The 17,988-nt window shown below is 40.3% G+C and overlaps 1 pseudogene; it reads left to right on the forward strand.

The window, feature by feature from the left end:
• The first annotated feature begins 2,199 nt into the window (after nucleotides 1-2,199).
• Nucleotides 2,200-2,886, forward strand: LOC142431698 (complement component 1 Q subcomponent-binding protein, mitochondrial-like; annotated as a pseudogene).
• The last annotated feature ends 15,102 nt before the right edge of the window (nucleotides 2,887-17,988 follow it).

Raw genomic sequence — 17,988 nt, forward strand, 5'->3', positions numbered from 1 at the left:
TCAGCTCATCTTTTTGCCCCCCTCCCAACACCACTCCCACCCTTGTGACCCCTTGATAAATTATAAATTATTATTGTTTGCATATCATACACTGATCACTGTCCCATTCACCATGTGTCTGCTGTTCATCCCTCTGGTATTATATATCGATCATCATGATTGTTTCCCCCTTGCTCCACTCCTACCCCCACTTTCCTCCTACCCTCTTGATATAACTACTCCCATTTCTGTTCCTGAGGGGTTTATCTGACCTGGATTCTGTGTTTTGTGAGGTCTTATGTGTACCACTGTTCATGCTCCAATCTAGCCAGAACTGAAAGGTGGGCTCGGGTAATGATAGTGGGGGCATTAAGGAAGCCTCAAAGAACCAGAGGAATATTGTGTATTTCACCGGTACTATACTGAGCCATGGGTGACCCATCCCTTTCTTTTAACCCTTCTGTGAGGGGATGTCCAATTGTCTACAGATGGGCATTGGGTATTCACTCTGGTCTCCCTTGTTTGCATGGATACGATTGTTTGTTTGGTTCTGATACCTGATTTCATTGATACCTCATGATCACACAGGCTGGTGTGTTTCTTTCTTGTGGGTTTATTGCTTCTCTGCTAGATGGTCACTTGTTTAACGTCAAGCCTTTAAGACCCCAGATGCTATATCTTTTGATAGCTGTGCACCATCAGCTTTCTTCACCACATTTGCTGTACACCCACTCCAATGATTGTGTCGGAAGAGTGAGCATCACAGAATGCCAGGTTGTTAGAAAAAGTTTTCTTGCCTTGAGGGGGTGCTTGGGGAAGAGGCCCAAAGTCCATTCACTTCCTCAATGTATCGCCATGTAAATATATGTACATAGGCCGATACCTCTATTTTTATGCATTAATGTATTTACATAAGAGCACACCTATATTTATACCTCTATCCATAGCTTTGCTTCCTAGATCTTTCCTGTTTCTTTTTACCTTCCTCCTTTCCTATCATCATGCTCACCCTTCTTCTGCCTCTTAGTAATTCCTCTCAGCTAGATTGCTGTTGCTCCAACACCACAGGGATCTCTATGTACTTCTCCTCCTTGCTTTTATTTCCCTAGTTGTTTCCCTGGCAATGATGTTGTGTGCTCACCACAGTTTTCCTCTTCCTCCTCCTGTCAGGTCCCTCTGGAACTGTCAGTCCCACCCATTGTTTTTAACTTGGGTTTGCTTCCCCTGCATATTTTATATTGGTAGGCAAAGCAATAGTAACAGAGACAAAAACCACAAAGAAAACAAAAGATTGAATAAAAAGAGAAACAAAAAGAACTAGAAACCCTCCCCAAACCACCACCACAACAACCACCACCAGGAAAATGAAAAAGCATACATAATTGCAGGTCTGTCTACTGACCTTTATGACTATCTCCCCACCAGTCCTGGGGGCTTCCAGGAACTTCCCCTCTGTGTTAGTCTGGGTTGGAAGACTCAATGTAGTAAAGATATCAATCTTATCCAAAGCTCTATATAAATTTAATGCTATCCTGATTCAAATACCAACAACCTTCTTAAAAGAATTGGAAAAACTGACCACCAATTTCATACAGAGAGGGAAGAAGCCCAGAATTAGCAGAGAACTCTTCAAGAAGATGGACAAAGTTGGAGGGCTTGCCTTACTTGACTTTAACACCTAATATACAGTCACTGTGGTCAAAACAGCGTGGCACTAGAGTAATGACAGAAACTCAGATCAATGGAAAAGAGCAGAAAACCCAGAAACAATACCATTACTATATAGACAACTGATTTTCCACAAGATCCCAGAAAACATAACATGGGAGGTGGATGCCTGCCTTAAAAAGTGGTGCTGTAAACAATGGATACCCAACTATAGAAAAATGAAACAAGACCCTTACCTCACCAATGCACAAGAACAAACTTAAGGTGGACCACAGTTTTAGAAGTGAAACCTCAACTAAAAAATATTAGATTTTCTGGTAGTACACTAGGTTCAGAACCCCTGGGCCTCAGTTATCCTTAGCACTTGCAAATGTTGAGCTTTTGTTTCTGCCTCTGTGATGCTGCTCTTCCTGCATTGTGTTCCTGTACCTTGGATCTGAGGTGATCTCTCCTCTAATTGCCCCAGTCAACGCCATGGCAGTGACCCTGGCCCATCAGAATGCTCAGCCAGACCTCCTGCCAGCCATCAGAACCTGTTCTTGAGGCTGAGCCATGCTGCATATGGAAGGAGACCAAGCTTTTGTTGAATTCTTTAATGATGAAATTAAAGAAGTAAATAAGATCCAGAAGCATAATTCCCTCCCTAAGGTCTCTGGAGGTTGGGAGCTGGAAGTGAAGGAGACAGAAGCTAAATTAGTATGAAAAGTTCTGGTGAAAAGATCACTGTCACTTTTAACACAAACAATAGCTTTCTGCACACATTTGATAGGGAGAAAGAGCCCTCACAGTGGCAGAAGACTGAAGAACAAGAGCCAGAACAAGAGCCATTCCTAAGTTTGTGGTTGTAGATAAAAAAAAAATGATGACAAGAAGGCCCTTTTGCTGGAATGACATTATCCAGAGGATGAGGTTGGGCAGGAGGACAGGAGTTAGCATTTGCTTCATCAGAAAAGTGAGTTTTCAGTCCCCAGACAAGCCTGATTGGCATGACACCAAGTACAGACCCAACACTGATTGCCTGGACTTGGCCTTGCATGACCACCTCATGGAATCCCTTGCTGACTGAGGTGTGTACAACACTTCTGGGGCCAAGGTGGTGGAGCTCTGCACATCCTGGAGCACCAGGGGTACATCCATTTTCTAGAAGACTTCAATGCTTTGTCAAGAGTCACTACCAGAGAGACACTGAGAACCATAATTATGTGCCAGGCTTCTAGCAGTGAACAAAACCTACCATGAAAGAATGGTTTACTTGTGTTTTGAAATGGTTAATACCCTAATATCAGGGAGGAAATTCAGAGCGAAATGATTTCTGTTGTACTCTTATTTACTGTTCATGTATTCCTGTGGTTTCTCTATATTTCCCCCTAAGTATCACTTTAGCTGTATCTCATAGATTATCTTTTGATGTATTTTCATTATTAATCAATCTGATCATTACTAGCTTCCTAATGATTTCCCATTGGGACTGTGATTTATTTTTTTAAAGTTCTCTGAATTCCAAATATTTGGGGGGATTCAGTAGATCTTTTCATGTCAAGGATTTGTTATTTAACTCTATTTCCCCAGAGAAACTGCTCTAAAAGATTTCAGTCATCTGAAATAGAGATTGATTTTGTGGCGCAGCATATACTCCATCTTTGATAGGCTTGGCTAGGCACCTGAAAACAAGTTATATTTTGCAGTTGATGGGTATAGTGTTCTGTAAATGTCAATTCAGGAAGGTTTTCCGTGCTAGTTAGATTTTTTTCCCTATAGTCTTACGGATTTAACTGTTTTATTGACATAATTCACATGTCATAAATTTCAACAGTTCAGTCATATTAAAGTTAGTTGTAATCAAATTTATTACATTTTTATTTCCTCTCGTACTGTTTTCTATTAGCACCCCATTTCCACCAATGTCCCCTACCATGTCCATAGGATAATTAAAAAAATTTAATTGGAGTAAATTCATATATCATGTAATTTGATCGTTTAATCATGTCAAGCAGTATTGTATAATTGCTACCAAAATCATTTTGCAAACATTCTTTACCTTCCAGAACTCCTTGATATTGACTCCCTTTATCCACCCACCCACCCACCCACTGTACCCCCACTCCCAAAAAACCCTTATTCTATAAAATACCCTGATATGAAGAAACAAATACAGAAAATGTTGAAAACCAGATCAGGTCTAGCGTGCGTCAGAGTGGGGAATCAACTGACAAGGTTTTAACTGTTCAAGTCAGGTTTCTTCCTTTGATCGGTACTCATCTCTCCAATGCAGTCTGTTTAGTAACCACTTTCCTCCCACCCCTCAGTTGTGGATAGAGGAAGATCACTGGAGGTTTATTTCCTATGTAGTTTTCACAAATGTATATTGGGGTCCCACTGTTATCCACAGCCTTCTGCAAACCGGATTCTCACCATTTTGGCTCTGATACTAATCCCTCCCTCAATTTAGGATTCTATGGTTTACATTCCTTCAGTGACTGATGATGGCATGCACCTTCCATGTGGACTTACTTGACATCTTACTTCAATGGCTGGTTCTTTGGAGACAAATCTTTAAAATGCCAGACACTATTTAATCTGATAGCTGGGAACCAAAAAATGTTCTTCACCACAATTTTTTTATAACACTCATATCTTCTGTGTCCTTTCCTGAGGGCAGAAGGAGGAGAGCTAATTGTTCTTAAGCTACAGCCCAATTTAGTGTGAGCCCAAACCACATGCCCTTAGGAAATTATTCATCCACTTATTATCTCCATAGATTTACCTATCTTGAATTTCCTATACAGAAAAACATACCAAAACAATCTAACAACATCGACCAAACGAGAAAGAAGAAAACATCAATAGAACAGACAGCATTAAAAACTGGAACAAATATAAAATGGGTCAAAAGGGTGATCAAATGACAAGCTATCATCTTTTTTCTTTTAAAATAATTTTATTGGGGGCTCATACAACTCTTATCACCATCCATACATATATAAATTTTTGTAAAGCACATTCGTTGCCCTCATCATTCTCAAAACATTTGCTCTCCACTTAAGCCCTTGGCATCAGCTTCTCATTTTTGCCCGCTCCCTCCCCGCTCCCCACTCCCTCATGAACCCTTGGTAATTTAGAAATTATTATTTTGTCATATCTTACACTGTCTGATGTCTCCCTTCACCCACTTTTCTGTTGTCTTTCCCCCAGGGAGGAGGTTATATGTAGATCCCTGTAATCGGTTTCCCCTTTCCACACCACCCTCCCTGTATCGCTACTCTCACCACCGGTCCTGAAAGGATCATCTGTCCTGGATTCCCTGTGTTTCCAGTTCCTATCTGTACCGGTGTACATCCTTTGGTCTAGCCAGATCTGTAAGGTAGAATTGGGATCATGATGGGGGGAGGGGAGGAAGCATTTAGGAACTAGAGGAAAGTTGTATATTTCATCGTTGCTACACAGCACCTTGGCTGTCTCGTCTCCTCCCCGCGACCCTTCTGTAAGGGGATGTTCAGTTACCTACAGATGGGCTTTGGGTCCCCACTCCGCACTCCCCCTCATTCACAATGATATGATTTCCACCCTGCAATGGACTCTGTTTAATAGCAAGGCCATTAACAACCCTGGTCCACAGTTAGCAGGGATAAAAACAGATTTTTGGTTTACACTGTCATCCACAGCCTTCTGAAAAACTAGATGCTTAGAATTTATCTGGATTTGGATTTAATTATTCCAGTCCTTGGATCACTCAAGCTGCTTCCTCTGAGTGGTAGGACTTAGCTGATGCCGCACTTACATGACTGCTTGTTTTAAAACAAGGCTCTGTCTTGGTTCAAGAATATATATATTTGAGTTCTGTTTGTGATTATGACTGAAGTCTTTTGATTTGAAATATAATCAATTTTACTTAGTACTTCATCTGCTTTCCTAGAGTTCAATCAGAATTTTCCATTTAGATCTGGTTTGAAATCCACTTAACCTTTCTGTTTTCCTAGCTATTGTATAAAGTCTGACAAGAAGTGACCGTCTGAAAAAAAAAAAAAGAAGTGACTTTCTGACTATAAACTGAAGGTCCTTATGCTCCAATATGCTTCTCTACCATAAAATAAAAAGACATCTCTAAGATGAACCAGAGGCAGACAAAAAACAGATTCAGGAATTGATTTTGGGCTCACACTTAATCCTAGCTGCAATCTAAGAACATGGCCCTGCTCAATACTCACCCTCTTGAATGAAACACAGAAGAGATGGGGGCTATAGCAATGTGTGGTGAAGAAATTAGATGGTGCCTGGCTATCAGGAAGAATACCATCTGGGGTCCTAAAGGCTTTTCTCCAAACAAGCGGCATCTATGTGAGATGTCAACTAAATCCAAATCTAAGGCAGGAATAGTATCAGAGTTTAAATTGTGAGATTCTGGTTTGCAGAAGGTATGAATGACTGTGGAAATCCAAAATACATCTGCAAAATCTACACAGGGCATAAGCCTCTGGTGATTTTCCCCTAACCATAGTTGAGGGATGGGAATAACCTGGTTAACAGACAGAACACACACACACACACACACACACACACACACACACACACACATTCATACACACACACATTCATTTTATTGGGGGCTCTTACAACATTCCATACGCCGTCTGTACATATGTTGCCATTATAATTTCCAAAACATTTTCTACTTGAGCCCTTGGTAAAAGCTCCTCTTTTCCCCCCACCCTCATGAATCCTTCATCAATTATACATTGCTATTATTATTCGTATCTTACAGTGTCCATTGTCTCCCTTCACGACATTTCTATTATTCATCCCCTTTTGGGGAGGGGGCTATATATCCAACATTGAGATGGGCTCCCCATTTCTGGCCATTTCCCCTCCATGACTATCCCCCTACCCCCACAATAACACTACTCCCACTACTGTTCCTGAAGGGTTTATCTGTCCTGAATTCCATGTGTCAAGAGCTCTTATCTTTACCAATGTGTATTCTCCTGTCTAGGCAGTTTGGTCATGGTAGTGGGGTGGTGAGGGGGTGAGGGAGGAAGAATTCCGGAACTAGAGGAATGATGTGTGTTTCATTGGCGTTATACTGCACCTTGGTTGAATCATCCCTTCCTTATGACCCTTCTGTGGGGGGATATCCAATTGTCTACAGATGGGCTTTGGGTCTTCACTCCAATCCCTCTCGTTCGTGTGGATATAGTTGTTTGTTTTGGATCTTTTAATACTTGATCTCATGATCACACAGACTGGTGTGCTTCTTCCATGTGGGCTTATTTGCTTCCCTGTTGGATGGCTGCTTATTTAATTTAAAGCCATTAAGACTCAAGACGCTATATCTTCTGATAGCCAGGCACCATCCACTTTCTTCACCACATTTGCTTATGCACCCATTTTGTCTTCAGCGATTGTGTCGGGAAGGTGAGTATCAAAGAGTGCCATGTTACCAGAAAAAAGTGTTCTTGTGTTAAGGGAGGCCTTGAGTAGAGGCCAAAAGTCCGTCGGCTAACTTAGTACTTATAAATATATGTACATTGGTTTCCGTTCCTTTTATTATGTTAGTATATTTACATTATACATACCCACAGCTATACCATTATAAATAGCTTTTATCTCCTATTTCTTTCCTCTATTTCCTTTCACCTTCCTCCTATCCCACTATCATACTCACCCTCCATTTGGCTCTCAGTAATTCCCCTCAGATACATTGCACTTGATTAAACCCCACAAGGCATTAAACACCCTCCTCACCATCAATTTAAATCTCTTGTTGTTTCCTTATTCCTGAGTTTGTTGGCTTCCCACTCTCCCTCCCTACCCTTTCCTCTCTCATGCCCCCCGGGAACTGCCCATCCCATTGATTTCTCCTCAGGATTGTTTGTCTTGCCTATCTTATATAGATAGACATAGGGCAAAAGAAAAACAAACAAACAAACAAACAAAACAAGACAAGACAAAACAAAGAAATAAAACAAGAAAAAAAAAACTATAAATAGTTCCAGGTCTGTCTACTCACCTTTATGTATGTTTTCCGATCAAGTCTGATGAGGTGCCGAGCCCTGTACCCCAAGTCACAAGTCTATTTTAAGCATTCCTTGGAGACTTGGTTACTTTGCTCCCCTTGCTTCCCTGTTGCACTCCCTTTGCGTTTCACCCAATTGTGCATGGAGCAGACTGGGTACACTTGGCTACTCTGAGCAGGGATGTCATCCCCAGGGCTTGGTGGCCCATGATGAGGTTCTCTCTCTATCTCTCTCTCTTCCCCTCTCTCTCCCTCTCCCTCTTAGTTTGCTCGAGACCCGCCTCTCCCTGGGTTATATCTTCAGTGCTGTCCTCTGTATTGCCTTCTTCTGGGGAGGGGTCAACAAAGTGTGGCTTGGGCACGGCCCCATTGTCCTCTCTGTTAGTTCGCTGCTCCATGCCAGTGTATTGCCCTCAAGGCTTGGCACTCTGGGATGGAGTCTGGTCTCTCTCTCCCTTTCCTGTGGAGACATAAACAATACCCTCCTTGTGAGTATATTAGTGCCCTGTTCCCCATCACTCCCCTGGTTTTTCCCTTCACTCTCTCTTTTCCTCTCTTTGGTAGTTGGCTGCCATACACATCACTGGGTTGGAGCTGACCTCTACCAGATGTCTAGACTTGCCCGGGGATTTAAGCATCTGGTGACTTTCCCTTATGCCCCTTGTACTTTTCAAGCTTCCCTCAGTGGACTCGTGTTGTACTTGTCTTATTGTGCTTGGCTTACTTAGCATAATTTCCTCCAATTTTTCCGAAGGAATGATGTGCTTCATGCATTCATTACTACTTTTCAGGGATGCATAATACTCCATTTATGTATATACCAGAGTTTTGTAATCCATTCATTTAGGCGGTTTCCAATTCTTTGCGATTGTGAAATGCACTGTGATGAACATTGCAACACACATGTGTGGTTGTGGTCTGTTTCTTACTTCTGAGTATATACCCAGTAGTGGGATTGCTGGGTCATATGGTAGTTCGCTTTCCATTTGTTTTAGGTATGACCATATTGACGTCCATAATGGCTGCCCATACCTACAGAACCACCAAGAGTAGATGCGAGTTCCTAAACCAGCACATCCCCTCCAATACTTTTGCTTTCTGATTTTTTGAATCGCACTATCATTGAAGGTGTCAGGTAGTATCACATAGTTGTTTTAACTTGCATTTCTCTGATGGCAAATGATTGGGAATATTTTCTCCTATGTTTGTTGGTCAGTTGGATTTCTGCCATGTGAAACTTCTGTGTAGATCTTTTGCCCATTTCCTCAATAGGTTATCTGGATTTTTTTTCTTATTGCAGCCTAGCAGAGTATTATTGATTTAATAATAGGGCCTTTTTCTGATGTGTCATTGCAAAAGATGGTTTCTCAGTCTGTGTGCTCTCTTATTATTCTCTTGGATAAAGTCTTTCAATGTACACAGGTATTTTATCTTCAGTATATCCCACTTGTCAATTTGTGCTTCCCGTGTTGTCTATGTCCTTCCCTATTTCTGATAGCCTCTGTATTCCCTACATAAAAATTCTTAGGTTTGTCCCAATTCCACCATTGATGGCCCTAATATTTGGGGGTTTTACTTCCAGGTCTGTGAATTACCTTGAGTTTATTCTTGTACATGGAGTGAGGTAAAAGTCTTGCTTCATTTTTCTGCAGGTAGATATCTATTTATCTAATACCACTTGCTGACGAGAGCATCCATTAGCCATTTTATATATTGGGCCTTTATTAAAGATAAGTTGTCTGTATGCTGATGATTTCATTTCTGGGGTTTCAGTTCTTTTCTGTTGGTCTGAATATGTCATTATACCAATACCACACGGTTTTGACCAATGTGGCTGTACAGCAGGTGCTAAAGTAAGGTAAAGCAAGCTCTCTGAGTGTCCTTTCTCTTTAGGAGTTCTATGCTAATTCTGGGTTTCATTTCTCTCCATATGAAGTTGGTAGTCAGTTTTTTTCAATTCTTTGAAGAAGGATGTGGGTTTTTGTATTGGGATAGCATTAAACTTTTATAGTGCCTTAGGCAGGACTGACATCTTTATTAAGTCTTCCAATCCACGAGCATGGGGTATCCTTTCATTTGTGGAGGTCACTCTTGATTTCTTGTAATATTGTTCTGTAGTTCTCCATATATATATATATGATTAGGTACGTACCTTCATATTTCAATCTATGCTTGACTGTTGTCCAGGGTACTACCTTTTAAAATCTCCTTTCCCGAGGACTCGCCTGATGTATATAGCAGTCCGATAGACTTCAGTTTGTTGATCTGGCATCCTGCCAATCTGCCATATCTCTCTATCACTTCCAGTACTCCCCTTGTGGAACTTTTGGGGTTTTCCATATATAAAATCATATCATCTGCGAATACTGATCACTTCACCACTTCTTTCCCCAGATGAATACTTTTGATGTCCTCCCTTTGCCTTACTTATGTTGGTAGCTAGGACCTCCAGTACAATGTTAAATAGTACATTGTACTTGTAGGGACAAGGTGTAACCTTGACTGGTCTCCTTTTTTAGTGGGATTGTTTTCGTCTTTCCCCCATTAGCTGTGTGATCTAGCTTTTTCAGAGAGTGGTGTTTTAAAGTTACCTACTATGATTGTTGAGCCTGTGACTTCTTTTTCATCTTTTGGAGCATTTGATTGATGAATTTTTCGGGTCTCTTGTTGAGTGCATAAATGTTTATTATGCTCACCAGCTCTTAGTCTACTGATCCCTTGAGCATTATATAGTACTCCTCCTTATCTCTTATTATGGTTTGCACTTTGAGATTAATCTAGCCAGAGATTGGATTGTAAACCCTGCTTTTTTTGAATTACCATTTGCTTGGTTTGTCTGAAAGCTTATGATGTGCATCTTATAAGCAGCAGATTGATGCTTTGTGTTTTCTAAGCCAGTCCCGTAGCCTCTATTAATAGGTGAGTTCAGTCCACTGATATTCAGTTATAACATCCATTTGTGGACTCTGTGATGTCATCTTGTACCTTTTGTGTTGGGTGTTTTCCTACTTGCATTGTGCAATTGATGTGTGGTTCATTCTTACCTTCTTTTCAGCATTGAACCAATGCTATCTTGGGGGCTGTTTTCAATGTGTTGATTTCTATGAGGAATTTCACTATGTAGTGTTCTCCTATTTGTGCTTGGTGAGTGTTGTTCTCACACTGCATTGGCAGGAATTTTTGTAGAGCTGGGTTTCTGTTCACGTAGTCTTTGAGTTTTTTTCCTGGTCTGGGAAGACTCTTACTTCTCTGTCCATCTTGATAAATAATTTGGATGGATATAGAATTCTTGTGTTTGCAATTGTTTTTTTTACCCAACTTTCGGAAGATGTTGCTCCACATTTTTCTCTTCTTCATGATGTCTGCTGATAAGTCTGAGGATATTCTTATTTGGGTAACTTTATAGGTGATTGCCCTTCTTTCCTAGCTCCTCTCATGATTTTCTCCTTTTCCTCAAAGTTGGATAGTTTATTGTACACATTGGTGAATTCTTCCTTGGATTCAGTCTAGCTGATATCCTCTCTGCTTCCTGGATGGTTGTCTGATTTTCATTCATTAAGCTGGGGAAGTTTTCCTTTAGGAATTCCCTCTATTTTTGTCATCGACTTCTTCGTTATGTCTTGTTCTGGTAATTCAATTATTCTAATGTTGTTCCTCTTAATAGATCTGACATTGTTCTCAGGTTTTCTTTGGCTTCTTGGTTTATCTTGTTTGACTATCTTTACCCTTTGTTGAAGTCTGCCTTGTTATCCTCAAGGTCACTGGTATGATTCTCAGCTTCTTGTAGTCTGTTGGTGAAGCTGGTTAACTTATTTGCTTTTGTTACCTCGTCCCTTAATTCTTGTGTTTCACTTTGGTGCGTGACCTTTATCTCCTCTAAGGTTCCATCCATTTTCTCTAATGCTTCCCTCATAGCCTGTATGGCTCCAAGCTGCATTTTGAAGATTCCTTTCTGTGGTAGCTCAACTTCTGCTTGTTCTATGCACATGCTAGATTCAGCACTTCCTCTGACAAAGTGTTTTGTTTCTCCTGTTTTTGAATTGAGGTTGTTGCTGTCTGTGTGTCGTTTTAGAGCAGGTTGGTGCCATTTTCCAGGGAGTCAAAGAGTAATGGGAAATCCCTTTTTGAGGCTGGTAGGAATGCTTCTGTGGGCTTCCTGTAGCCAACTATGCTGGGGGATCAGGATACTTCTTTATCTCACTAGGGTTTTACTCTCCTTAGGCAGCTGGGATTCCCTATTAGAAAGGCAGGTCTCGTATCCCTCTCAGATACACAGGTGGGGTGGATGCAGGCAATTAGTATAGTTCTGTGCATGGGCGTGTTGAACAATGGTGAGAGAAGCCCCGCTGCCACAGGAGGGGGTGCCAGACGACAGTAGGAAAATCACTGCTGCTGCTAGTGGAGGTGGCAGGCTGCCATAAGAAAAGCCTCACTGACACAGGTGGAGGTGCTGGACAAAGGTGGGCAGGGCCCTGTTGCCAATGAAGGGGGTGCCAGGTGACAGTAGGAATAGTCTCACTGCCATAGGGTGGGGTGCCAGGTAATGGTGGGGGCAGCTGCCATAGCATCAGGGAGGGATCCTGAGCAATGGGGGGAGAGGCCACTGTGGTTGCATGGGTGTGGGGTGATAGGCAATGGGGTGAGAGCTGCTGCAACTGCAAGTGACTAAACTTACTGCAAGCAGCCTATGCACAAGGTCTAGCCATGGCTGCTGGGCTGCAGGTGGGTGGTGGGAGGGACCTGCCCTCATTGGTGAGGCCTGCCATTACGCGGGAGAAACAAGTCTCAGGAGAAGGGAACAGATCATGGTGGAGAGTGCTGTGGGTAGACAGTTGTCATGTAGGGTTCGAGCCACTGTTGTGGGAGTCTTTTCACATACCAGAATCCCCTAACTCAGTCTCCTGGATACCAGGTTCACTGATCACCATGTAGCTTCTTACCTGGGCAGCATCTTTCCAGAATCCTTGGCTTCTTTTCTCTTGCTTCATCAGAGGCTGGAATCTCCTTGTTTTTCATTTCTCCATTTTCTTTAGTTTTTTGGTTAGTGACTTCTGCCTGTTTTCTCCATGCTGCCCCTTTCCATTTGGCTAGCACTCTTTTGTCTAAAGAGTTCTCCTTTTCTGCTGCCTTTTTTTTTTGGGAGGGGGGAGGAGCAGGAGGAGGGGTTGTTTCACTTTTCCAGGTGAAGATTTTGCTGACAACCTCCCTGATTTCCTTTTGGGCTCCTTCAGTGGAGTTGACTTTCTCTTCGGGGCATCTTGGCTGGGGGAGGGTGCTTGCCAGATGCCTTGGGACGGCAGGACATCAATAGCTTCCTCAAAGCTGGGTTGCTTTGCCACAGCTTCTCTGCACACCACCTGAGTTGCTAGTTCATCCCATGGAATATTTTTCTTCACTTTTAAAATTTCCAGTCTGTTTATATTCTTGTGTCCAAAGCATTTTTCTTGTGAACTAGATAATTTTAAAATCCATTCTTCAATTTTCTATATTTTGTATGAAATATTTACACTTAAGACTATTACTGAAAACCAAGCATCTGCTTCATTCATTTTGCTATTTGTTTTTTGGGATTTTCTTATCCTTTTTAATCTGAATTTTTGTTTTTTATTTGTGTCTGAGTGCTGTCTTATGATCACCATTTGTGCTAACTTCCATTTTTTCTCCTTAATGCCTTTTCAAAGTGATTTCTTAGTGATTACCACATGCTACATTATACCACTTACATTTGAAATAGCATTTATTATATGAACAACAGTTAATATACAATTTAACATAAAACATTGAATATGGTTGTATATTAATATGGATGGAGATGCAACAACACAAATTAGGGAGGAAGGAGCATACAAATTCCGATGAATATTATTTATTTATTACAAACTTGATATTATGCTGTTTGCATAATTTAATTATTGAGTTTGAGTTTAGTCTCTGAAAATATTATATACTTGTTCTATGTTGATGCATTTTTTGAGATCTCTCTAATTTTAATTTTTTAACTTTTCTCTGTGTAAAACTAGAAACCAAACTCATTCCATCAAATCACTTCCTGTTCATACTGACTCTGGTATAGAAGAAGACTACTACCGTGGTTCTCTGCTTTCTTTTTCTTTTGGATTTTATGATCTCTACTAGCTTATTTTCTATGAACTTTTTGCTTTATTTAAATGCATTTATTACCACAGTATGAAAAGAATCAATTACTTGCATCATTCTGCTTTACTTAAGGAAAATTTTCTCTTTCAGATTTTGTTTTGCAGTGGTCCTCTTATGATTTTGCATGTTTTATATTTTTTTTGTTGAAGTTGAGAAATATAATTATTCTTGGGCTTACTTTAATTTTATATTCTTCTTTTTGTGAAAAAAAAATTTCTGATTGGGAACCTGGTAGTAATATGGTCAAGTCCCACTGAACTCACTAGGGCCACTAGGAGTCAGAATTGATGCATGAGACAGAGCGGTGGGCTTTCCAGAGTCTAGCAGAGGCAAAGGGATCAAGTGGCTGAGAGCGTGAGGAACAAAGAGATTTGTTGCCACCATGATTGAAAAGAGATGCTGCCGTTGACAAAGGTCTATATCTTTAATATTTTCTAATCTGGATTTGTTAACTTTCTTAATAAACCCCATAATTATGTACATCTGAGTTCTAGGTGGCCATTGCCACAGATTATAGAGCCAATTAAAGACGTGTCCTGTGAGGAATCAGGTTATGTAAAGAAAACTGGAGGGTATAGGTATGCCTGACCTGTGCCACAAAAGACTCATCCTTGGTCAGATATGAACTCGAATTTGCCTACCCACTGGTGTAACTGAAAATCAACAGTTGTGGCAGTACATTGACAGGGAGGTGCTAGAGGTTCAGGTTGGATTCACAAGAGTACATGGATGAAGGTATATCAGTGCTGATGTCAGCTAGATCTTGGCTGGAATAGAATGCCATCAATATGTTTAGTTGTGTTATACTGACTATGCCAATAAATTAAACTGTGTGGAACATAAAACTATGGATTGTATAGCTTTGAGAAGAATGGAAATTTTAGAACACGTCATTGTGATAATGTGAAACCTGTACATGTACAAGAGGCAGTTGTGGAAACAGTACAAGGGAATACTGCACGGTCAAAAATCAGGGAAGGTGTATCCTTTCACAATATTACTCAATCTCTATGCCGAACAAATCATCAGAGAACCTGGAATATATGAAGAAGAACCCAACAACAGGATTAGAGGAAGTCATTAAAATCATAATGACAGATAACATAACTTTGCTTGCTGAAAATGAGAAGCTAAGGCACTTTCTGATGAAGATCAAGGATTGCAACCTTCAGTATGGATTACAACTCAATGTCAAGAAAACCAAAATCCTCATAATTGAATCAATACCTAACCTCATGATAAACCGAGAAAAGGTTGAAGTTGCAAAGAATTTTGTCTTGCTTGGGTCCACAATAAATGGTAATGGAAATAGCAGTTAAGAGAAGAAGTGATGCATTGCATTAGGTATATCTTGCCACAAGTCCCCTTACAGTCTCAAAAATGCAAGGAAGTTACAATGAAGACTTAGGTACATCTGACCAAGCCCAAGGTATTTTCAATCTTCTGATATGTATGTGAAAGTTGGACATTAAATAAGGATGATCAGTATATTTGAACTGTAGCGCTGGTGAAAACTATTGATAGCACCATGGGTTGCCAAAAGAATAAACAAATTTGTGTTGGAAGAAGTCTGGCCAGAATGCTACGTAGAGACAAGGACGGTGAGACTTCACATCACATGTTGTGGACATGTTATCAAGAAAGACCAATCCCTGGAGAAGGACATCATGCTTGATAAAGTGGAGCCAGAGGTGGGGGTGGGAGTGAAGCAGGGTTGAGGAGGACAAAAAAGAGAAAGGCCCTAGACAAGATTGGCTAGCACAGGGGCTCCAACAATGGACTCAAGCATAACAATTGTGAGGATGAATAGGACTTGGTGGTGTTTCATTCCGTTGTACATCGGGTAGCTAGCTATGAGTCGTTACCAACTTGATGGTACATAACTGCACCAATTTATCTGCACTAATCCATTCTCCTACGCACTCGGTATGAGGAAAAAACTACTCATATAACTCGTTGATGGTCTGAGGGAGTTCAGAGGAAACAGTCCTTGTGGGGATTCTGAAAATGGATTTTGGGCTTTCACTATCATCCATAATCTTCTGCAAACCAGGTGCTCAGAATTTAAGCTCGAATACAATACTCTGTTCTCGGATTTTATTATTTACAATCCTTGGATTACACGGGCTAGCGTACTTCTCTCAAGATAATTAACTCAAATCACAGTATAGGACTCACATTCATACCAGACACCAAAATCATTCCCTTAGCCATAATCTCAACCCTATTCTGACACCCTTCAAGATCACAAGGTAGTAAAATATCACATTACAAGACACTGTCTCCAACTGTTTAAAAGACCTCTTCTCCACACTGTTTTGACTTACCCTCAGGGCAAGGCGAGGGAGCCAGCTACTCTTTGGGCTGGTATTGTAGTTTTCTCTGTGTTCCACCACTCATTTACCCTCCCCCTCTTTAAAATAAAGTCATGCACTATTCTTATAATTCATTCTTAACCAGGACTTCCAATTTGTAGGTATATGTAAAGACAGGGGGAATGATATTACTTTACTTTCAGTTTAGTTCGATTGTTCCCTAGTCCCTTAACATACCATCAACCCAAAAGTTAGCACCCACATCAGTGACAAATCTCCTGGGCAAAGATACAGCCTAAACAAACATACTCATATATTGATGGTTCTGCTGTGTCTTACTTTAGTATTATTTTTCCTACTACTGTTTTTAAAACTTTTGTCTCTTTCCTTTTCCTTTAATTTTCCTTTTATTAATCTAAATATATAAATGTTTATTTCATAGCACTATTAACCCATTTTTTAGTTTCTCTTTCTTCTCATCAAACCCTTTCCTTCTCATCCTTGTAAAGCCAAAAATGGACACTACATTTTTGTCCACTTTCTGATCCTTATACTAACACCTAATCTAACTCTTTCCCCAAGATACTTAGTACAAATTTTCCATCACCCCTCTAATGTACTACCTAACAGAGCAAACCATTCCCACATAATGCACATCTCTAATAACCCTAATAGTGACCCCAAGATGTCCAGGAAACAGCAGAAGATATCGGTACACACACACACACACACACACACACACAGAAACAGACACAAATAAATGAATATCAACTAGACCTAAATGTAATGACTGAAATGGATTTACCAGAAAATGAATTTAAATAATGATGCCTTCATTTTAATTAAATTAATTAAATTTAATTTAAAAGAATTACCATGGAAGAGATGAAGGAAGAGCCTGAGGAAAAAAGTGAACAGTAGAAGAGCTAATAACCTCACTATATACGGTAGAAGGAAAACTCCAAACAGAAACACAAAAATCACACACTACAGTAGAAGAATTAAAAAGCACTGTAACAGAACAGAGAAACAAAACTGAAGAGATGGTAACCCGAATTAGTGATCTAAAGACAAATTTAGATTTCAACTCAAAAGAAGAACAAATAACAAAAAAAATGCAAAGGTGATCAAGAAAAGCTTGGGAACAATGTTAGACACAATTAAAAGAAACAGCCTGTCTTATAGGGATCCAGAAGAGGAAGAAGCAAAAATAATCCACACAGAGAATAGTCCAAGAGCTCCTGCAGGGAAATCTTTCCTCAATGTCTAAAGGAGAAAAATACTCAGGAAGCCAAAAGAACCAATCAGAAGAGATCCCAAGAAGGAAACTCCGTGGCATATGGTACTCAAGATGTCTAACAACAAGGAACAAAATTCTAAGAGCAGCCAGAGAAAAGAGAACAGTTACATACAAAGGGCCAGCAGTTAGAATAACTCTCAATTTCTCAGCAGAAACCATTCAGGCAAGAAGACAATTGAGTGACTTATAGAGAGTACCGGAGGAAAAAATTGTCAACCTTGAATCTGTAACTAGCAAAAACATCACTCAACTATGATGGAGAAATAAACGTATTCCAAGACAAAGACTAACTATAAGAATTCACAAAAACAAGCCCATCACTACAAAAAATACTCAATGATGTACTATGGTCAAAAAACAACAGCAATAACACACAAACCTGAAAGAAACATACAGGACATTGCCTCACACACAAAAAATCACACTGAGCAACATCCAAAGCAAATAAGTAACACGGGAAGAACAAAGAAACTAAACACAATACACATACAAACACACAACATGCACAAGTACAAAGCAAAATGACACAGAATGTTAATGGACTAAATGCACCATTAAGG

This window comes from Tenrec ecaudatus, chromosome 18 (assembly GCF_050624435.1).
Source record: "Tenrec ecaudatus isolate mTenEca1 chromosome 18, mTenEca1.hap1, whole genome shotgun sequence".
Taxonomy (NCBI): Eukaryota; Metazoa; Chordata; class Mammalia; order Afrosoricida; family Tenrecidae; genus Tenrec; species Tenrec ecaudatus.